Source organism: Lissotriton helveticus, chromosome 2_1, assembly GCF_964261635.1.
Source record: "Lissotriton helveticus chromosome 2_1, aLisHel1.1, whole genome shotgun sequence".
Lineage (NCBI taxonomy): Eukaryota > Metazoa > Chordata > Amphibia > Caudata > Salamandridae > Lissotriton > Lissotriton helveticus.
Genome location: NC_136059.1, coordinates 1,187,734,420 through 1,187,758,475, shown reverse-complemented (window position 1 = coordinate 1,187,758,475; position 24,056 = coordinate 1,187,734,420). Strand labels below are relative to the sequence as shown.

At 40.4% G+C, this 24,056-nt stretch overlaps 1 protein-coding gene across 1 annotated transcript in view; it reads left to right on the top strand.

Annotated features, from left to right (window-relative positions):
* LOC144818542 (alcohol dehydrogenase E chain-like) overlaps positions 1–24,056 on the top strand; it is a 637,149-nt gene that overhangs the window by 549,254 nt on the left and 63,839 nt on the right. The gene's annotated exons all lie outside the window — the stretch shown is intronic.

Below are 24,056 nucleotides of genomic sequence, written 5' to 3'. Positions count from 1 at the left end.
AGTTGTGAACCCTGTTGTACCCAATGTAGATTTAAGGCAGTTGTCGACACAAAGATCGAAGCATGCTATTTTGTCACAGAATCCGAGGACACAGTACAATTGTCTCTGCCTTAAATAAAGCAAGGCTGGATTCAATGCTGTCCGTGGTGTTGATGCAAAGCTGAATTCAACTGGTATCAAGTTGTCAACTCTACCTACCGCAGAATAGATTGTAGGCACTTCTCAGCACAGATACTGAAGACGAATTTAGATCCAAAGTTGAATTCAAGTTGTGAACCCTGCTGTCCGCAGTGTCGATGGAAACCACTAGTCGATACAGATATAAGTCGGCGGTGCTGTGGCGCTGAGTTCGCAATCGGCCTGTATCAAGGAAGCACACGGTCATGGCGGCAGCCACGTGGCAGGGTGCGGACCTTCGCTGCGGCGCATTCTGTTCTCTTTGCAGAAGTGAACCACACCCAAGGCGTAGACTAATTATTTATAATCTTACGTTGACATTGTTTACGTTGGACTAGCCCACTCCGCTTCGGTTTGAAAGGAGGGGGGGTGAACACAGCTACATGACCGAAATATTCCCTAGTGTCTGAGATAATATGGTTGCGTCCACGATTCAGTACACTACACTTATCAATGGTATATGTACACACTGAAAGGTTTTTGATTTCTATAGTGAATTGTGTTTAGTATTTCACCGGTAGTCTTAGTTTGTGTACATTATTGTTGATGTTCGAGTTCTTTCCCTTATACATACTTGGTTGCCACATCTCTGTAGATTGAGCTAGTGTACTGTTGAGGAGATATATTATTTTGGAAAGGTCCATAGTACTATTTTGCTCTGCCTCTGAGGTAGTAGGAAGGTTGTAGTGGTAGTGGCACTGAGTATTGTGATTTTGTTGGGTGTCGGAAGTGTATAATTACAATCTCTAAGACATATTGCTCTTTAAACATGGGTCTGAGTTGAATGTAATTCACGCAGTACATATTCGACGTTCTTACAGTACTTAAATATTGATGTTATTTGTTAGTGGTAAGTGGAACTATTGCCTGATTTTTTTGTTTTTTTTGTTTTTTGAAAAATAACAACCTAGGCAATTCAATGCTTAAAGCTCATGGAACAGTGACAAAGGAGAAAAAAATACTAGATAAATGAATCAGTGACTTGAATTTTATTAACACAGTAAGTAAAAAACCATTAAAAAGTTGGTTCTCAACTGTTGTTAACCAACTACACAAATTAATCAAATCATCAATACATGAAATCACAATATGGGTAAAAAAATCACAATTAAAATTTGAGAAAAATAAAAAGAAGAAGAAAGAGTGAACAGAAAAGGATAGAAGTGGCAAAAAAAGGGATTTTCTCGACGCGCGTTTCGGCGACCAGCGCCTTCTTCTGGAGTAGCCACAGGTGATCTAATAACAAAGAATTATTAAAAACGGCATAAGTGACTTGGTTTTTATAATATTTTACATAATCATAACATTTTTCAACACTCTTAAAAATCATTGTGCAAAATCACTGACTGGAATCAGCTAAATAAAATAAACTGAATCTCAGTAAACATCTGTCACTTGGTGACCATGTAATATACAATTCCTGCAAGTAAATTCATTTTAACATATGAAGTGCTCATTTCATTGCTCATTATGATTTATTGTAAAAAGAAAGAGACCCAGGGGACCTATTGGATAGAAATTTGGACTGAAGGGACTCACATAAAGATAAATTCTTAGTGAGATCACTTGAAACTAAATATCTTATAGAGAGATCTATGATCGCTTCTAATAAAAAGAATGCATCTGGTATACTTACTGCCTTTGCGATTTTTCAAAGGTAGCGGTTTATGATTGATGAGTATGAAAATAGTGTGTATTAACTAGAAAAGAAAGATGACATAATATACGATATATTAACTTCCATTCAATAAAAGTATATGTCACATTAATTTATAACAAAACTGAACAGATGGGAAGGCTATTGAACAACTTTGGATATTTTTGACCAGATTATGGTAGGTAAACTTTAGTCTGGCGAAAATAGTGCTTCGTATCCGGGAACTCTTTTTCCCTCTTAAGGATCCTTTCTTCAGGTTAGAATCTATAGATCCAAATGAATTTTTGTTATTTAATGTCACCACTAAATTTGGGGTTTAGTTATTCAGGCATAATTATTCAGGCATAACTTCCTTATTATACAGGTCAAACATTTAAGGTTCGTGCAGTATGGATAATGCGGTCCAGGTGCAGTTAAAGAATCGTCTGGATAGCCTATACTCCTATTTTATTTATTCGTTATCCAACCGCCTGATTTAAGAAGAAAAGGTGGTGCTTATATTAATGAACCGTTTTATAGGGAACATTTAAGTTTCTATGATTCTATACCCTACTTTTGTTAGGTATATTTAAGCAAAAAAATTTAAAAGTTGACAAAAGAATATGGGGTGATGAAGAATTACCTTCTAATAATATGGATAGTCAGAGAACTCCTGGTCGCAGAAGGTATAATGGATTACAATGTTCTAGGGAAAATAATATTAAACATTATGACATATATGAAACTATTCGGCTCTTTCTACAAGATACAGGTGTAGATGTCTAGCTAATACCAATTCAGAAAGTACCTGTTTTTAAAAAGTTTGATCAAAACATCGTGATGAAGGCGAGCCTCCGAATGTGAGGTACAAGTTTTGGCTTCACACTAAAAGAAGATATAATTACGTGTCAGATTAATTCCTGACAAATGGTATTTATGGCAAACAGAATAATCAGTTACTTAGCCATACGTATCCTTACCGATTTTAAAATATAGCCGAGCAGACCAGGAGTGATGTAACCGCGAGCTGACTCGTAGCGATGATTGTAGAGAGCCGACGAGAGCTCTTCAGGTGTGAGCTATTTAAACACACTAACGTCCGTAATCAACGTCCCGAAACGCACAAAAAGACATTGATTGCTCCATAAGACCGGAAATACGGGCTCTGCGGGCTATACAGGTTCTAACGTGCACATATACCGATATAGTCATGAACACTTGAGACCAATTATTTTTTCGAAAGCAAATTTGTTACATAAAAACCATGGTTGAATTCAAAAGATCTGAAAATTCTTTTAAAAAAAAAAACCAAAAAAACTATTTATATTTCTTTTGGGACGAATTTTAAATATTGCCGGTTAAATACCTACACAAATGGACAGAGAAAAAAGACTGGTAAGGTTCAGTTTTTTATTAAGCAGTGAGCAGCTGCATTTCTCACCTAAAAGAGGTCAATACGCGCAAGATGATATCGATGGCTCCATGAAAGCCAAAAATTCAGAACACACAGATTATGTAGGTTCTAGCATGCAATCTAATATTATAACTACGAACAATTACTATCTCTGGGAATAAATTTTACACATAGAACCAGCAGTTAAGATCAAAAGATCTAGGAGTTTTTAGGGACTATTCGTATTCATCTTGGGGGCGATTTTTAATTTTGCAGGTTAAATACCTGCACCAATAGACAAAGAAAACAGACTATTTGAGTTCAGTTTTTCATTAATCAGCATGTAGTTACATTTCTCACTTTGAAAAGGTCAGTATATAGCGTTCTCCCAGGGTATGTCGCTATTTAGCCCATTTTTAAAAGTGTCAAAGACGAACATCCAGAAAACCTCATGTTTTTTTCTTATTTGTGAACCACCTTTTGTGTCGGGAGTGTGGATTTTCTCTAATATACGCCATCTAAATTCATCTGGGCTATGATTTTGTTCCATGAAATGTTTTACCATGGGGGCAGTCATTTTTTGCGTGTTTATTGCTGAGCGTTGCTCAGTAAGGCGGACTTGGATTGCTCTTGACGTCTCTCCTATGTAACCAAGAGCGCATGGACATTGGATAAAATATACTACATTAGTAGTCTTACAATTCCATAGTTCTTTAGCTTTAGTGATATGTCCATTATGACTGAACTCTTCCCCTGCAATTATATTGTTGCATGACTTACACATGGAACAAGGTATAGTACCTTTGATGGGATGGTTAGTCAAGATGGATTTCTGTATGAATTTCTGTTGGTGCGAAGAAGTACAGAACCTAGAATGTACTATGCGATCTTTAATGTTCTTATTGCGGCGATGCGCAAATAATGGTTTTGCTAATTTTTGAACATTCGAGCAGTTGCTGTTGAGAATATGCCAGCTTGAATTGATTATCTGTTTTATTTTTGCATTATCTGTAGAATGTTTAATAATGCAGACTACCTGTTTATTGCCTCTAGCTGGTTTTACTCTCAGCAGACCGTCTCGGTCATAATACCGAGCTCTTTTGAAAGAGTCCCTCACCAGCCGGTGAGGGTAACCTCTTTCTATAAATTTGGATCGCATTACAATAGCTTGTTTGTCAAAATCTGCCAGGGTAGAACAATTACGTCTGACACGTAGGAATTGGGAGAAAGGAATACTGTTCTTTTGGTTACGGGGGTGAAAACTATTATAGTGCAGAAGAGTATTTTTTGCCGTGGGTTTTATGAATAAATCAACTTTAAGTCGATTATGGTCATTCAAGATGACAATATCTAAAAACTCCACTCTTTCTGCACTAACGTGCGCTGTGAATTTTAGGTTTAGATCTGCAGCATTGATCCAAAGTAAGAAATCTGATAGAGTATCTCTCCCATTGGTCCAGACAAAAAAGATATCATCTATGTATCTGGACCAATGGGAGACCGACTCGAAGAAAGGGGCAATTTCATTGTGGATACATCCGTTTTCAAAAGCGGCCATGTAAATGTTGGCTACTGAAGGGGCTACTGAAGCCCCCATACTCACCCCCTTTGTTTGTCGATAGAATTGAGCACCAAATTGAAAGATATTCTCAGTTAAAACAATCCTCAGGCAATTGAGAATAAAGGCCTTTGGACATGGCATCTCTTGTTTTTCGATAAACCACTCAGTGGTTTCCATCGCTCCCTGAAGGGGTATGTTACTGTATAAAGACTCTACGTCTAACGTAACTAACAGGTCAGTAAGGGGATTGAAATCGATATTCTCAATTTTAGAGATCATATGGCCGGTGTCTTACATAAGACCTGATTTTAGGAATATGGGGGGGCGTAAATAATTGTCAACATACTTTGACAGAGGTTCTGTCGCTGTACCTATAGTTGAGACAATTGGCCTGTATGGAGGGTCAGGTTGATCTTTATGGATCTTAGGTAGTCCATATACACAGGCCACTTTATTTTGATTAAAATTTAAAAAATCGTATTCTTTTTTAGAAATTTCTCCATTGTCTAGGGCATGTTTAGTAATGCTACGAATCTTTTTAGCAATACTAATGGTAGAATGAGAATTAATTTTTGTGTAGAAGTTTAGATCATCCAACATTCTATACATATTTGTCTCATATTTAGTAGAGTCCATCACAACAATACCACCTCCTTTATCGCATCCTTTTATTGTTAATTTCTCATTGGAGGCTAATGATTGTAAAGCTAGATGTTCATCTTTATTTAGATTATATATTGGTTTCGGGATGAATTTAAGAGCTTGATCTAATTTTTTTAGAACTACAAGTTCAAATGCCGCAACTTCTGGACCTAACTGTTCAAGGCCAGGACTAAAAGTAGATGGAAGAGTCAAAATTTTCATCTTATTACTGTCATCATCTTCAGGTTTCTCAGGGCCAAAAAACTTTAAGGCTAATTTTTCTAAAGAAAGATTATATCGCAGTATAATTCAAAAAGATTTACCGATGAATGGGGTACATATGATAAACCCTTTGACAATAGACTGATACTGTGACTGTCTAATTCTGTATTGGATAGATTGAAAAATCGGGATTATTTCCCTGAATTCCAATACTGGCGGCTCCTGGTTTCCCTGATGAACTGTGGTTCTTCTTGGGGATAATGATGTTGGGGTTTGTACCCTCCTCTGGGCTGGCCTTGGAAACGTACTCGTGGACGTCCCCGGTTCGTCCCTCGATTCCCTAAAAAAAGAAGAAGTTTGACTTTGATGATGTTTAGCTTGAGCTGCATTATAGTTAGGCTCAGGTTCATAGTAGCCATCATTATCGTTGATGTCAGAATCTGACGTCTCCGAGAACGTATTAACTCGTTGTGGTTGGGCCTTATCATCATCTCTGTAATGATTTTGTTTGTAAAAATCTATTCTTAGGTAGGGATAAGTGTTTTCTATTGTATTAAACCTCTTATCCTTAATCAGTTTATCATTTTTTCTTTTTTCTAAATAGTTGGAAAAAGACTCTAATTCTTTATTACATTCTTCAATTTTTTTCATCGTTTCATCTATTTGACCATTCTTTTTAATTTTGTCTTCTAATTCTTCCACTTCCTTTCTAATTTCGGCAGATAATTCCTTTGCTGTCTTGACAATTAGAATCATGAGGTCTCTACTGCATCTAGTGGCAATCATACTCCATTTCTCTAGGAAATCTCTATGGTATACAAATAGACCTGGGATGTTTCTCACGCGTAGGCCCATGGGGATTATTCCTGTTTTTAAGTATGCTAGCATGAACTCTCCGTGAGCTTCCATTCGTTTTAGTTTCTTTTTTAGGTCTAATAGTTTTCTAACATCATCATGTTCCCCACTAAAAGGGCAAACTCATCGTCCGTGAACCCAAATGTTCTAAACTGGGCCATCTCTTAAGGGAGGAGGTTTTACAATGGTCTCCTAATTTAATCAAAAAATGAGCAATGAAATAGTAATAGATAGATCCGTTCTTAATAGTAGACACATATAAATGGAGACATACAAGCCCTGCACAGACAAGCTGTGGGTACAAGTATTTATAGGTAACAATGACCCCCTGAATATATGGATATAATAATTCCTAGGTCAGGAAAAGCAATTTATGAAAAACAACAACCTAGGCAATTCAATGCTCAAGGCTCATGGAACAGTGACAAAGGAGGAAAAATTACTAGATAAATGAATCAGTGACTTGAATTTTATTAACACAGTAAGTAAAAAACCATTAAAAAGTTGGTTCTCAACGGTTGTTAACCAACTACACAAAATAATCAAACCATCAATACATGAAATCACAATATGGTTAAAAAATCACAATTAAAATTTAAGAAAAATAAAAAGAAGTAAAAAGTATAACAGAAAAGGATAGAAGTGGCAAAAAAAGGGATTTTCTCGACGCACGTTTCAGCGGCCAGCGCCTTCTTCTGAAGTAGCCACAGGTGATCTAATAACAAAGAATTATTAAAAACGGCATAAGTGACTTGGTTTTTATAATATTTTACATAATCATAACATTCTTTAACACTCTTAAAAATCATTGTGCAAAATCACTGACTGGAATCAGCTAAATAAAATAAACTGAATCTCAGTAAACATCTCAATCTGTCACTTGGTGACCATGTAATATACAATTCCTGCAAGTACATTCATTTTAACATATGAAGTGCTCATTTCATTGCTCATTATGATTTATTGTAAAAAGAAAGAGACCCAGGGGACCTATTGGATAGAAATTTGGACTGAAGGGACTCACTTATAAAGATAAATTCTTAGTGAGATCACTTGAAACTAAATATCATATAGAGATCTATGATCGCTTCTATTAAAAAGAATGCATCTGGTATACTTACTGCCTTTGCGATTTTTCAAAGATAGCGGTTTATGATTGATGAATATGAAAATAGCGTGTATTAACTAGAAAAGAAAGAGGACATAATATACGATATAATAACTTCCATTCAATAAAAGTATATGTCACATTAATTTATAACAAAACTGAACAGATGGGAAGGCTATTGAACAATTTACAAGTTTGGATATTTTTGACCAGATTATGGTAGGTAAACTTTAGTCTGGCGAAAATATTGCTTCGTATCCGGGAACTCTTTTTCCCTCTTAAGGATCCTTTCTTCAGGTTAGAATCTATAGATCCAAATGAATTTGTTATTTAATGTCACCACTAAATTTGGGGTTTAGTTATTCAGGCATAATTATTCAGGCATAACTTCCTTATTATACATTATATGCGCGGATTATAAGCGCACATTCCCGATCACGCACAGAATGCAGATTGGCTGTCAAGTGGTTGTCAACATTCGAAACCAGGAAGTGTTGGCAGCCATTTTGTGCCTCAGTAGAAGCGAGGATCTAGAAATTAGTGGAACAAGTGTTTAAAACGTATAAAGGGGGCAGGTAAGAAATATTTTGACCCTCTAGATCTGCTTGGGGGTCCCAAAAAATATATATATTTTTTTTAAATGGAGAAATGTGCGCTGGGTGCATGGATCCGCCATAAAAAAAATAAAAACGAAGCGCGGGCTCCTGTGCTTGTTTAAAAATTAGCTACCTGGGAAGGAGAATTCCTAGGGTCTAAAATATTGCATTTGAAGCGGGGGCTGAGAAAAAAGGGGGGTCCCAAAACGTGTTTTCCGCATGCAATTTTCCATAGGAATCGTTCATCGCGGCTACAGGCCGAACGGAATTACACCAAATTTGGCAAAGTGATAGTCCTTGGTTCAGACTCGTGCCTTTTGCTTAAATGGTGTAAATTTGTTCAGAAGTTCCTGTGAGAATTACAATTAAAAATACATATATATCTATGACCTCAGTGGATCCGCACATCTTGCACGCACTCTAAGCACACCGTCCCGATCACGCGCTGAATACTAATTGGCTGTCAAGTGGTTGTCAACATTTGAAACCAGGAAGTGTTGGTAGCCATTTTGTGCCTCGGTAGAAGCGAGGATCTAGAAAATAGTGGGACAAGTGTTCAACATGTATAAAGGGGGCAGGTAAGAAATATTTTGATCTAGACCTACTTAGGGGGTCCCCCCCCAAAAAAAAAAATGGGGAAAAAAAATTAGAAATATGCGTTGGGTGCATGGATCCGCCATAATAAAAATAAAGCGGGGGCTCCTGTGCCCGTTTAAAAATTAGCTACCTGGGAGGACCAAATGCCGGGGTCTATAATATGACATCTGATGCAGGTTCAGAGGAGCCTTGTAGCCTGGAGAACGCCATTCCTCTGTAATACAAAATAAATGGGTGAGGGAGCTCAAAGGTCCGTCTAAGCCCCGGGGATTACCACCCTCCAGGGCTTTTTATATTTTGAGAGGGGGTCCGCGTGGTCTCCATTCTGGAGCAGTTGAATGCCTTGGGGAACACCACCCCCCAGGAACGGCTCCAGCTGTGTCTTGGGGTGTCTACTCTCGGGACATTGCTGTTTGCTATGGCAGGGCAGGAGTCGAGGTTCCCGCTGTGTCATAGCGAGCTTGAGGGCATTTTAAGAAGTGCAATTTCACTGCAATTTAAAAAAAAAGCAAAAAAATGCAATGAAAATGATATCGCCCTATTTACTAGGCGACGCTAAGATGCATTAATGCATGTTAGCAGCCGGTTTGCTAAGGGCTTGCTTTGTATCTCCAATGAGTTGCAATATAGGTGGTCTCAGTGGCAAGGTAGGTGTTTCTATGAGAATATTAAAAGGAAGAGGGAGGTAGGACAATAGCGTTGTATTTACAAGGCGGCCCTTGATTGGAGGACGGATAGGAAAACTGTCGATAATTGCGGTTTGTCGGATCCTTATATCTGTTCTGAAGTAGACTTAAGCATGTTTAATATGCGAGGTGGATTGATATGTTGAGTCCACAGCTTTATATTAATAAGCTTTTCACTTGCGAACATAAATTATCACTGTATTTCTCGCGATATTGGGGGCATATTTACAAGGACAGCGTTAAAATTATCGTTGCTTTAGGGTTATGAAATTGTTGTTAAACTGGCCATAATGGCTTAATAGGCTTTTGAGAATTTGTGATAATTCCAATAGAAGCCAGGTTTACACTAGAACATGTTAACGCTGTCCTTGCTAATATGCCCCAACTTTGCTATGGCAGGACGAGAGCCTCGGTTCTCAATCTTGCATAGCAAACAGCAATGTTGAAAAAATCATCCGGTAAGATAACAAAGAATTTTGAAGTCCATTTTCGCTGTTTTTGTTGTAGTTTGCTGTCGTTAAAGTGGCGACAATTTTAACGCCGTCTTTGTAAATATGCCCATAAGTTTTGTAATGTTGACAATCCTGTCTCATTTAAATAGGCACGAAGGGCCTCATTTATGAAAAGTCACTTTTCACTGCGCCCTCCTTGCGACACCAATGATGCGTCATATTTACAAAATATGCGCGCAAGGAGTTACAGATATGTCAATATTTCTGACGTATCTGTATGGCGCAAAAGTGACGCATTGCTGAAATGTGTTACAAAAGTGACGAAACTCCAGCAATGTATCCTTTCACATGGTGCAAGCCCCATGTGAAAGGGCCTGCGTCAGTGTTACGCCTGCTGTGAGGCAGGCGTAAGAAATGGACACGTGTGTCCTAGAAGTGGCGATTTCACTGCGTCACTTCTACGACCCTTTCTTACGTCAATACGCCCCCCTTGCATACATTATACCTGGCGCAGGTATAATGTGGCGCAGGGGTTTACAAAGTGACGCATCTACCTAGATGCGTCACTTTGTAAATATGGTGCAACACGGCGCATTTTTTACGCCCCTGGTGCGTCACAAAAAGTGACGCACCCGCAGCGTAAAAGTGGCGCACAGCCTCATAAATGAGGCCCGAAGTATTTAGTGAAGTGCATTGTCAATCGTGAAGCAACACTGTCTAATTGTGATCGATAAAGAATTCAAAGAGATGTGTACTTCTTTTGCTTGTAATGTGCGTAGGGGCAGATTTACAAGTTCTTTGCGTCACTATTGCATCACTTTTAAGGTGGGAAAAGTGACGCGAAAGTGGCGCAAGGGGTTTGTAAATCTGCAATAGTGTTCTGTCTTAGTTTGCTTTCCTTTCTGTCATGTAGAGGATCCTGGGCAAATATAACGGTTTCTGTACAGCCAGTACCTTTCAACCCTACCCCCAAACTGCTCACTGCCTGTTACCATAGTACCAGTTCATGGAACACTTAAGTGAGCTCACAGGTTAGAAGTTCACCACACAATGTTGCTAATCGAAACAGTTACTGTGGTGGAGTTTTGAAAAATTTCCGTAGGAACCGTTAGTCGCAGCTATAGACTCTGGTAAAGAGCTAGCCTCAGTTATAAACATCATTTCGATTTTTTAATGTTTTCTAAGCATATGATTATCACACTAAATAATAGTGAAATGTTGTCAGAAAAAGAAGACGCATATACTTTTTTTATTAACTTTTATTAAAACAACAATAAATAACTAGAAACGTAACTTTAAGATAATAATATAATAAACACCTAGAAACATACCTAGCAAAACAATATAATAAACAAAATGTGATATGGACTCCAATAGAAGTAGGGTAGGTTATCTGCAAAACAAAAATGAAAATAAGTGTTTAAAATTAGATCGATGTGACTGAAGGAGGTCAAAGATTACATGTTAAGGTAATATTTGGCAATATTTGTTAATTTGGACGTCTGCAGTGTGCCTGATACATTCCACCTCTCCTATAGGACTGCATTGAAGAGGTGTCTGTACAGAAGTACCTATTGCGTCAGATTTACAGTATGGACCAACAGGTCTTTAAAATGATTTAGAGATGAGACAGAATTAGGTGAAACATTACGTCATTATGCAGGACAATATCGATTATTTCCAACGCATTTAATCGGAGGTATTGTGTACCTCGGCTGCTCTGCTTACCTTGTGTAAACACTGTGACGAACAGAGTTCACAACTTGAACTCAGCTTTGGTTCTACACTGCAGACTATTAAATTCAGCCTTGATTTTTTTATCGGCAGAGTGGACAGCAGCGTCCATAACTTTAAAAGAGAAAGAGAAACAATGTGAGAGAGAGAAAGAGAGAAAAAACAACATTAAAACTGTGAGAGAGAGAAAGTTATAGATGGAGCAGACAATGCTGGGGAAAATCTTCGTAGCTCACCTTTTTGCCTCTGGTGTGTCCAAGCACGTACTGGTTCATAGTGCACCCTCTAGTTTAGTGATCTGAAAGATAGATAGTATAGAGTTAGTATAGAGTTAGTACAGCAGAGTACATACAACTGCACAAGTATATTTTTGCTTTATGTGTTTGTACACTCAGGATACTGTATTTCATCAACTCCAACTGCAAGGAGGTGTCTGTGCGCTCTTTTTCTCCCAGAGTACTATTCCCCATGCACTCCCACTGCATAGGGGTGAGTTTATTACTGCGTACCCAGACTGTTGCACCCCATTGACTCCCAAGTACAGAGGTGAGTGCTTTTTCTTGCGCACTCAGGGGCAGATTTACAAGCTCCTTGCACCACTATTGCGTCACTTCTCCCATGTTAAAAGTGATGCAAAAGTGGCGCAAGGGTCTTGTAAATCGGCCCCTCAGACTGTTGCAGCCTATCCACTCCCAGTGCCCAGAGGTAATTGTACATTCCTAAGCAGTCAAGCTGCTGCACACTACCCACTCTCCCCGCCCACAGGTGACTTGTTGTTTTGGAAACAAGCTTCTTTGCTTACTTTGTGCCATTGGCGTGATTTAAAGAGGGTTCACCACGTGTCGAAGCAGCCTTTTCAGACGTTGTTACGATGGCCACGCATCATCGCAGAATCTTCGAACGTTGAGCTTTGAAGGTGTTGGGGGGACGCCAATTTGTGAAACACAACCTGTAAGATAAAAAGCAAGTTGACATTGTGCATCATTTCTTTATCAAAGGAGAGAGGAAGTGAGAGAGTGACTGAAAAGAATATTCGCAGCTCACCTTTCTGTCACCGGTGTGTCTTCCACCACGTGCCGGGACATAATGTACCCTGAAGCTCTACATCTAAAAGATATTAAAAGAAAGATGTTATGATTGGTAATTGTTACTATCTTAATGTGGAGTAGAATTACATCGCCTTTTCACACACCTTCCTGCATTAAAAAACAACTATTTGTACAGTTCCAACTTGTTTAATAGGCTTTGATTTTTGAAAAATTACTATAGTTATAATGTTTTTATCCGGTTGGGAAAGCAAGTGGTGCGCAGTGATACACGTCGTTTCGATCACCACAAGCGTCGGACATTTGACTGATTATAAAAAGTTTCCTGCTATTGGAAAAAAATACAATTGCAATAAGATACGGTATATAGGACTGTGTATGCCTAAATCGCTGTGTCGCCTTTTTGTATCCAGTCTGCTGCACCCCATCGACTGCCTCCGCTGCTCACCCAGTCCTCATTGCTCACTTTTTCGTGGACAGGGGACCTTCTACATCATGCATTCCTGCTCTACCACCAAGAAGTCTTACATATAGTGCCGAGTCTTGATATCTCTATGGCTAATGACAGACTCGTACTCCCATCATCATCGCAGGTTCCTCACCCGCTCAGTCCTTGTGGTACCACTAACTCAGTGACCAAAGAGGCCATGCAGGTAGTGGTGGCCCCCCCTACTCGGTGGTTTGGGCCTACATGAGGCGTCCGAACCACTAGGACAGGCCATCTCAGTGCTTGGGATGGGAGCAACTCCAAAATGGAATAGAGCATGTGTGCCCCGTCTTTTTTATTGGTAGGGTCACGTGTGTAGTGATGCATGTGCTGGATGGGTGTGGTGTGGGTGTATACCAGGCATGAGGGAGTGTGTGTGTGTGCCGTTCTGACAAATAGACCTGGAACTAAGAAATCACTACAATGGAAATCTGGGCAATGTTGCATTTTTGTTTTTTCCTGGAAGTGTAAGCGGAGTGTGCCGGACTGACGTATGCCAGTGCTGCGCGAGGCTCTCAACCATGATTCTGGAGCTATGGGCGTGGTTCTGTCGTGAGCTATATGAGAAATCAAGTGATACGGGAGTCCGTCTTGTAGTGCTGACGTCAACCAGGTCTTAAATGCAAATGTGTCATTATATCTGTAAAGTCCCAAACATAGCCAACATTGAAGGTACGGGGTATCACTGACTCTATTCATTCATAGTTGCATATATAAAAGATGGTGGACATGACGCTAAGTATGGGCGGAAAATTCGTTCCGCTCGTGGAATTTGCGGATTTTCCACGATTTCGTGATCCGCGGCGAGCGGGACGAATTTTGCTCAGGAAGCACTTACAGGGTTACAGCAGGTGCCCAAGTTGAAGCTAATTTCTTTGTAACCATTTACAAAATGGTTACAAAGAAATTAACTTCAACTTGGGCACCTGCTGTAACCCTGTAAGTGCTTCCTGAGGCGCCTCGTTGCCTACTTGCAACTATTCTCTGACCCTGCTCTGAATCTCGAAGCAGGGTCAGAGAATAGTTACAATTAGGCAACGAGGCGCCTGTCCCAACAAATAAACCTCAGCAGGTAGCACTTACAGATAAGAAAAAGCAGGTGCCCGGGTTGAAGCTCAAATTCATTAACGCATTATAATCAGCCCAAGAATCTAGTGAGCACGGTCGATGCTAGGCAGGTGTGCTTTCTCCCCAGATCTACTGTCTACATTTAGCTGTAATCCGTGATGGGGGTCTAGGCATCCACGAGATTTGAGCACAATCCCCCTGTACTTCCAGTGACCAGGAGGCTGCTTTCTCCTCATCTGCTGCGCTGATCGGTCTCTGACCCTTTATAAACAAGAGGCATGTGCACTCACACAGAAGCCCGGCCCCACATGCACTAGGCTATGCAACCTCTTCCCTCCCTTTCCCCCACTGTGATGGACAGCTCACTCGAGGGACCTCGGCGCCTATGGGCGCGGTGGCAAAGTTACAGACACACGTGGTCACTGTGACTGAACACAACTCTTCTGGGCATTTACACAGCTGTAGTGCAGGAAAAGCACGATACATTTACCCAACGAGGTGGCACTTACTGCTTTCTCCTCATCTGCTGCTCTTATCGGTCTCTGACCCTTCATAAACAAGAGGCATGTGAACTCGCACAGAAGCCCGGCCCCACACATACTAGGCTATGCAACCTCTTCCCGCCCTTTCCCCCACTGTGATGGACAGCTCACTCGAGGGACCTCGGCGCCTATGGGCGCGGTGGCAAAGTTACAGACACACGTGGTCACTGAACACAACTCTTCTGGGCATTTACACAGCTGTAGTGCAGGAAAAGCACGATACATTTACCCAATGAGGTAGCACTTTCTGCTTTCTCATCTGCTGCTCTTATCTGTCTCTGACCCTTCATAAACAAGAGGCATGTGAACTCGCACAGAAACCCGGCCCCACACATACTAGGGTTGCAACCTCTTCCCGCCCTTTCCCCCACTGTGATGGACAGCTCACTCGAGGGACTTCGGCGCCTATGGGCGCGGTGGCAAAGTTACAGACACACGTGGTCACTGTGACTGAACACAACTCTTCTGGGCATTTACACAGCTGTAGTGCAGGAAAAGCATGAAACATTTACCCAACGAGGTAGCACTTACTGCCTTCTCTGCATCTGCTGCTCTTATCGGTCTCTGACCCTTCATAAATAAGAGGCATGTGAACTCGCACAGAAGCCGGCCCCACACATACTAGGCTATGCAACCTCTTCCCGCCCTTTCCCCCACTGTGATGGACAGCTCACTCGAGGGACCTCGGTGCCTATGGGCGCGGTGGAAAAGTTACAGGCACACGGGGTCAACTCTTCTGGGCATTTATGCAGCTGTATTGTAGGAAAAGCACGATACATTTACCCATCGAGGTAGCACTTACTGATTAGCCAGTAGAAAGTACTCCAGTTAAGTATGTTGCAAATCGCAAAAAAATCCGCAATTTCGCGGGAAAATCCGCAAATTGGCGGATTTGTAGGTGATTTCGCGCGTATTTGCGGACCGCTGATTTGCAAAATTCGCCCATACTTACCTGACGCATTTCTGCGTATATGAATGTTTGTTGTACATTCAGTGGAGTGTTGTAGCTGTAGTAATACAGGGCTATGAAAGCTTTAGGATACAGTTTTTGGCACATGAAGTGCAGCTAATACATATACGTATATAGTCATTTGGGTAAACTGTTGAAGTTGACGCTGGAAATCAGTGTTCGAGCCTCTGAGTCGCATCCACATCCTGTTATTGAAGAGAAATGACACAATCTACGCATGCCTGAAAATGTACTGTAAATACGGTGGCCATGTAAATTGTTGATATAGTTTTGGGTTGACTTCGCGCTATATAAATGTTAAAAAAACAAGAAATAGTACACATTTATAAATTGACAATACAGTTTCTTTGCAGTATTGTAACGATCCATTTTGTAAGTTCGTATTTGTAGAATGAGCAAGAGAAAGTTATATAATCAAAGTTTTTGTTATTGCCATAGGTAAGATGGTGCATGCGCTGTTTACAGCACAATATAATGTGGTAGGGCGCAGGAGCAGCATTTTACAAACATATAAGTACACTGACACAGATAGATAGTTGAAGTGGGTACGGGCACGTGTGCTTGACTCCATTTTAATACGTTGCTGTTGGTAACAAGTAGAATAGTAATCATGATATCATACACAGATATTCAATCATAAATGGTTTATGACTTCTGCTGTAGAAAGGTAGGAGCACTATATGTGAAATAATACTCAGAAGATTCTATCGTAAATCGTTTATGAGTTGTGGTACTCTGAAGTAGGGGCGGTTTGTCTAGAGCCTGAGATGTTGCGTGGTTCAGGCAGAACGCACTGGTAAAAATGTCTTTTGTCAACTGAATTTTGCCTTAATAAGGCCACATGACGATTCTTTACGGTGCACTGAATTAGTGGTATGTGTGGTGCTCAGTGTGTGCTCACCCTGCGATGATGCGTGGTTCTAGCGGTCTGTACTCAAAATATTACTGGTCTGCATGAACTTTGAGGTTAAAAAAAACCTATCAATGGTTATCAATTGCTCTGCAAACTAGGTCTACTGATTGCTCCCCATAACGTTTAAACAATTGCATTTAACGCAGTGCATTCAAACTTTCTCAAAATGCGGCAGTATGTCTGGTGGTGATGTTGAAGGTGATACCCCAGAGGTACTTGGTATTGCCGATGGTGGAGGTACATTTTGGCACTGTCTTCTACATTTTTTGTAAACATAGTTCACAGGATGTAGGGATTTAAGGTGCGTGCGCATACTAGCAGTGCCACAGGAGTATTTTTGTCTGTGCCTTAAATAAATCAAGGCTAAATTCCATACTGTCTGTATTGTAGATAGAAAGCTGAATTCAAGTTGTAAACCCTGCTGTCCGCAGTGTAGATCTTAGGGTGGATTGCATTATCTGTAATCATGATTGAAGTGAAAGATAGAACATGTATGTAGCGTAAATGTTATTATTCAACTAAATCTAGAAGGGAAATTGTGTAGGTTTGATAAGTGTTATACTTAGTTTGGTTAGTGGTATCTGAAACAACAAGGTTTTGTGGAGCCTGCGATGATGCGTGGTTCGGGCAGGCCGTACTGACAGTAATGTTTCTTGTATTAGGAATGCTGCCTTAGTAAGGCCATGTGATAATGATTTTTGGTGCACTGAGTTACTAGTACCTTTGGTGCTTAGCGTGTACGTATCCTGTGATGATGCGTGGTCAGGGGGCACAGTAATTGGAGTAATGTCTTTTGTCGATTGGATTCTGCATGAATTCGATTCAAAAGTAATAGTATGCCTCATTCCTGAAAAAAAACTGTTCACTCTTCTTTCCGATGATTTATGGTGCACTGAGTTAGTAGTATCTTTGGCTCTGAGCTTGTACGTACCCCGCAATAATGCTTAATGTAGGGGGGCTGCACTGTGAGCAATGTTTTTTGCCTAGTGAATTCTGCTTTAATAAGGCTACGGGGAGATGACTTGTGGTGCAGTGAGTTAGTGGTACCGAAAGAACTCAGCGTGTGCGTACCCTGCGATGATTCGTGGTTGTCGCAGTGGTATAGTTTCTCTTATCTTCTGGAATGCGTCATGTACAATCGTCATTCTACCTGAATGGTTAGCCCTTACAATGTCGATCGAAGGCAGTAGTCATCACTGACATTAGGAAATTCTTTTTGTCATATAATTTAACGAAATCTGAGGACATAAAGTACAATTAACTCTACCTTAAAAAACACAAGGTTAAATTTCATGCTGTTTGTAGTATAGATTCAAAGCTGAATTCAAGATGTGAACCCTGCTGTCTGCACTGTAAATCGAAGGCAGTAGTCAGCAGAGATATCGACAAATGATTTTTGTCAGTTATTTTAACAAAATAAGAACACATACAGTACAATTGTCTCTGCATTAAACAAATCAAGGTTGAATTCCTTACTGTCCGTAGTATGCATGCAAAGTGGACTTCAAGTTGTGAACCCTGCTGTCCGCAGTGTACATCGAAGGCAGTAGTTGACACAGACATCGAGGAATGCTTTTTTTGTCACATACTTTAACAAAATCCGAGGACACAGTACAATTGTCTCTGCCTTAAATAAATCGAGACTGAATTTACGGTGGTCTGTAGTGCTGATGTGCCACTGGTATCAATTGGTAAACTCTGTTGATCGCAGTGTACATTTGAAAACAGAACTCAGTACAGTCATTGAGGAATGTTTTTTGTGGCATCCTTTAACAAAATTGTCTCTACCTTACATAAATCAAGGATAACTTGAATGCTGTCCGTATTGTAGATGGAAAGCTGAATTCAAGTTGTGAACCCTGCTGTTAGCAGTGTACATCGAAGGCAGTAGTCGACGCAAACATCGATGAATGCTTTTTTGTCACAGTTAACAAAATCTGAGGACACAGTACAATTGTCTCTGCCTTAAATAAATCGCGAATGAATTTAATGTTGTCTGTAGTGCTAATGCGCTTCTGGTATCAAGTAGTGAACTTTGTTGATTGCAGTGTACATTTGAAGGCAGTACTCAGTACAGACATTGAGGAATATTTTTTGTTGCATCATTTAACAAAATAGTCTCTGCCTTACATAAATCAAGGCTTACTTCAATGTTGTCCGTACTGTACATGGAAAGCTGAATTCAAGTTGTGAACTCTGCTGTCCGCAGTGTAGATCGAAGGCAGTAGTTGACACAGATATTAAGGAATGCTTTTTTGTCACATACTTTAACAAAATCTGATGACATAGTACACTTGTCCCTGCCTTAAATAAATGGAGACTGAATTCAATGTTGTCTGTAGTGCATATCCGCAACTGGTATCAAGTTGTAAACTCTACTGACCGCACTGTAGATCGAAGGAAGTAATCAGCACAGATATTTACGAAGAATTTTTGTCACTTATTTTAACAAACTCGGAGGAAATAGAGTACAATTGTCTCTGCCTTACATAAATCAAGGCTAACTTCAATGCTGTCCGTAGTGTAGATCCAAAGCTGAATTTAAGTTGTGAACCCTGCTGTCCGCACTGTAGATCGAAGGCAGTAGTAGATACAAACATAAGTCTGCGGTGCTGAGTTCGCAATGGGCCTGTATCGAGGAGGCACGTGGTCATGGTGGCAGCCACGTGGCAGGGTGAGGACCTTTGCTGTGTTGGAGTCTCCTCTTTGCAGAAGTGAACCACACCCAAGGCGTAGCCTAATTATTTATAGTCTTGCGCTGACGTTACGTACATTGGACCAGCCCACTCCACTTCTGCTTCAAGGGGGGGGGGAACACAGCTACATACCCGAAATATTCCCCAGAGATAGTATGGTTGCGTCCAGTATGCAGTACACTACACGTATCAGTAGTATATCTACACACGGAAATGTTTTTGGTTTCTATAGTGAGTTGTGTATAGCATTTCACCTGTTGTCTTGGCATTGTGTAAATCATTGTTAATGTGCGAGTTCCTTCCCTTATACATAGTTGGTTGCCACATCTCTGAACATTGAGCTAGTGTGCTGTTGAGGGGATATATTATTTTGGGAAGGTCTGTTGTCCTGTTTTGCGTCGCCTGTGAAGTAGTAAGGGGGAGGGGTTAGGGGGGTGGTTGTAGTGGTGGTGGCGTGGGGTATTGTGATTTTGTTTGATATTGGAAGTGTATAATTAGTACCTCTATCACAAATTGCTCTTTAAATATGGGTGTGAGTTGGATGTAACTCACACAGAACATAGTCGACTAGTTAAATGTTGATGTTAATTTGTTAGTGGCAAGTGGAACTATTGCCTGTTTTTTTTAAGTAGCATTGTAGATTTGGTTTCTTGTTGAAAATATGGGGAAGTGGTCAACATTATAATTAGGAATTATCATTTAAAAAAACCTTTGAAATTCACTGAAAATAACATAGGTTTCAGGCAGGTTATAGTTGGGAATTATCCTTTAAAAAACCTTAGAAATTAATTGAAAAAAACATAGGTTTCAGGGGTGTTATAGTTAGCTGGACATTTCACTCATACAAAACCATTGAAATTCCTCCGTTATAGTTAGTTGTACTAACTAACTCTCGCACCCGCAATCCACTGGTGATGATGTCACATATTGCATCATTCATGACATGGTCAGTGACATCACTGATGACATCTCAAATGACATCACTGATGACATCATCCACGTGACAATCGGATATACCTCATCATACACTAATATAACCTTTCATCACTCACTGAAAAATACAGAGTATCCTATTTGAATCCATTGACACACCAATACAAGTATCTAAAAACCTACTCAGTGATTTCTAGATCTACACACACATCTAATCACTTACCTATAGATTCACTCATAGATGCTGTCAATGATCAATAGAACACTATCAAATATACTTATACACCTATATTGACATTACACACCAGCACACATTCTGTTCAGTTATGCAGTGATCCTACTCACTTTTGCAAACAATGTATCATATTTACATTTACTCAGCTACACACTTATACAAATATCACTTTATTTATTCATATAAATAGTAACTCATACTTAGTGTGTTATGAAATTACTATTACAAGTATACAGTTATCTATACAGTCACTCATGCAATCAATGATTTTTATGTATACTTATTTATATACAATGACTGTCACATACACTGCCTTTTATTTTTTTTACTTTGTTGGACATGTACCATTGAGAAATATTTTTGCTGATCACCACACCCATAAAGATATTCACTCACCCAAACAACTATTATAACACGTAGTCTTAACCTCATATACGTACTGAATTAACTATTCACATATCTTTGGGCAGTCACAGATCCCCCACCGAACCAAACACACATTCACTGTCCCATACAAATAATCAGTTAACTAATCAATAACGAATATAGACTTTCACGTAGCTAGTAACCAACTGGTGCAGCAGTTTATATACCAACTGACAAAGTAATACAGATATTCACACAGTTTAGTCACTATCCAATATATTTAGTGAGACACTATAAATTAGTCAAGTAAACAGTCAATCACACTGCTACTTAATCCTCCATCCAGATATTCATATTTATATATCCACTCATTCTTCAATGAAGATTGCTATATATAAAATACGTATTTAAATAACGAACCAAACCACATTCACTGGATGATGTCATCAGTGATGTCATTTGAGATGTCACTGACCATGTCATGAATGATGTAATATGTGACATCATCACCAGTAGATTGCGGGCGCGAGAGTTACAGTTAGTAAAACTTACTATAACGGAGGAATTTCAATGGTTTTGTATGAGTGAAATGTCCAGCTAATTATAACACCCCTGAAACCTATGTTTTTTCAATGAATTTCTAAGGTTTTTTAAAGAATAATTCCTAACTATAACCTGCCTGAAACCTATGGTTTTTTCAGTGAAAATATATGTGTGTGTGTCTGTTCATTGAAAAAACAAAAGTTTACAGCGACGTTTTAGTTAGGCTCAAGTTTCACTCCTACAAAACCAGAGAAATTCAGCAGTTATAGTTAGTTGAGCTAACTATAACTCACCACCCTCAAAGCACTGATTATGACCTCACATATTACATCACTCATGACATGGTCAGTGACATCACTGATAACATCATCCGGTGACTGTTTTAAAAAAGTTTATGATTGTTAAATATATATACCAAGGTGTATTGGTGAATCACTGGGTGTATGAGTGCCTGTATGGATGATTCAGTGAGTGTGTGACTGACTGTATAAGCGAGTGATTAGGTGTTTCAGTGAATGTATGAGTGAGTGACTGGTTGTGTGAATGTTTGTATCAGTCTGTCAGTTGGTGTCTAATTGGCTATATGGGTGTATGAGTGGGTACGTGAGTGGCTGTATGGGTGATTGATTGGTTGTCTGAGTACCAGTATGGGTGTCTAAGTGTCTGCATGTGTGGGTGAAGGTATGTTTGATTGTCTATATGGATGAGTGAGTAGGTGAGTCAGTGGTTGTATGGGTTAGTGAGTGTGTGTGTTAGAGGCTGGATGGGTGAGTGAGTATATGTATGGATTTGTGGGTGAGTGAGTGGATGTGTCAGTGGTAAATGGGTGAGTAACTGGGTATGGGAAGGACAGAATAGGTGAGTGATGTGGCATAAGAGTGACCATATGGGGGAGTGAGTGAATGTGAGAGTGGCTGTATGGGTGAATGTGTGCTTGTGTCAGTGACTGTATAGGTGAGTGACTACATGTTAGGTACTGTATGAGTAAGTAAGTGGGTGTGTGATTGACTGTATGGGTGAGTAGTTCTATGGGCCACTGACTCAGTGTGTGAGTGGCTTTATGTGTGCATGTTTGGTTATATCAGTGGCTTCATTATTGAGTTGGTGTATGAATGGCTGTATGGGAGACTGAGTGGATGTGTATCTAGACCTATGAATCAGTGAGTCGATGTGTAAAAATTGGTATGGGTGTGTCAATGGTTTTGAGAATGGTAATGTGGAAGTTGGAGTGGGTGTATGAAAGGTTATTTTGGGATGTGAGTTGGTGCGACAGATTCTGTGGATGATATCATCAGTGATGCAATTGGAGATGTCATCAGTGATGCCACTGAACATGTCATGTGTGATGTAATATGGGAGATCATAAGCAGTGTATTGCAGGGACTAGCATTATAGCTCAGCTAACTAGAACTGCTGAATTTCTTTGGTTTTGTACAAGTGAAACCTGAGTCAAGTCTTTGAATTTCTTAATTGAATTTCTAAGTTTTTTTAAATTCCATTTCTTAACTATAATGTCCCTGTTACCTTTGTTTTTTTCAGTGAATTTCTATGTTTTTTTAACTAGTACTCATGTTTTGCAGAGTGGTGGAGAAAGGGGGCTCGGCCACCGATCAGCTCTCAGGAATTCCTCTATGTAGGACTTTCAGGATGTACCAGGAGGGCTTCTTGGCCCCCAGGTCCCACAGGCAGAAAGTGTACTTCATCACCCAAGTAGCAGTGCACCACGAGCTGCGTTTGCAGAGTTGAGGAGAAAGGGTCATGGCCTCTGCAGACCACTTAGCAACCCCATTGTGTGGGACTTATTGGAGATAACAGAAGAGGTAGTTGCCCCCAAAGGCGTCGTTGGGAGCCAATTACCCCTTCTATTACCTGCAGTAAGTCCCACACAGCAGAACTGCTGAAACCTTAGAGCAGGCCACACACCCTTTTTCTACCATGCTGCAAACACACCTCCTGGTGCACTACTAGTAGGGGGATGAAGTCCCCTTGGCTTGGGTTTTGAGGGTCCTTGGGGGCAACCTACCCCTCCTGCTACCTCCAGCATGTCCCACACAGTGGGTTTGCTACAAGGTTTTTGGTAGCCACGTCCCCTTTCTCCACCACTCCTCAAACATGCCTCCTGGCGCACTACTAGTTGGTGGATGAAGTCACCTTGGCTCTGGATGGTCCTTGGGTGCCAATTAGCCCTCTTGTTAACTCCAGTAATACCCACACAGGAAGATTACTGAGAGGTCATCAGAGACCACGCCCCCTTACTCCATCACTTTGCAAACAGGCCTCCTGGCACACTACTCATTGGGGGAAGAAGTTCTCTTAAGTCCTGAAGCCCTCAGGAGGCAAGGGGCCCTCATCCCCCACCAGCAGTGTGCGGAGAGGCTCGTTTGCAGAGTGGTGGAGGAAGGGAGTGTAGCCTCTGACCACCTCTCCGCAATACCCCTGTGTGGGGCTTACTGGAGGTACCAGGAGGTCTTGTTGGCCCCATCGACCCTCAGCAGCCAAGTAGATGTTATCCCTCAACCAGAGGGGTGCCAGGAGGCAGCTTTGCAGAGTAGTGGAGAAAAGGGGGTGGGGCTTTTGGCTAGTAGCTGGCTTTTTGTT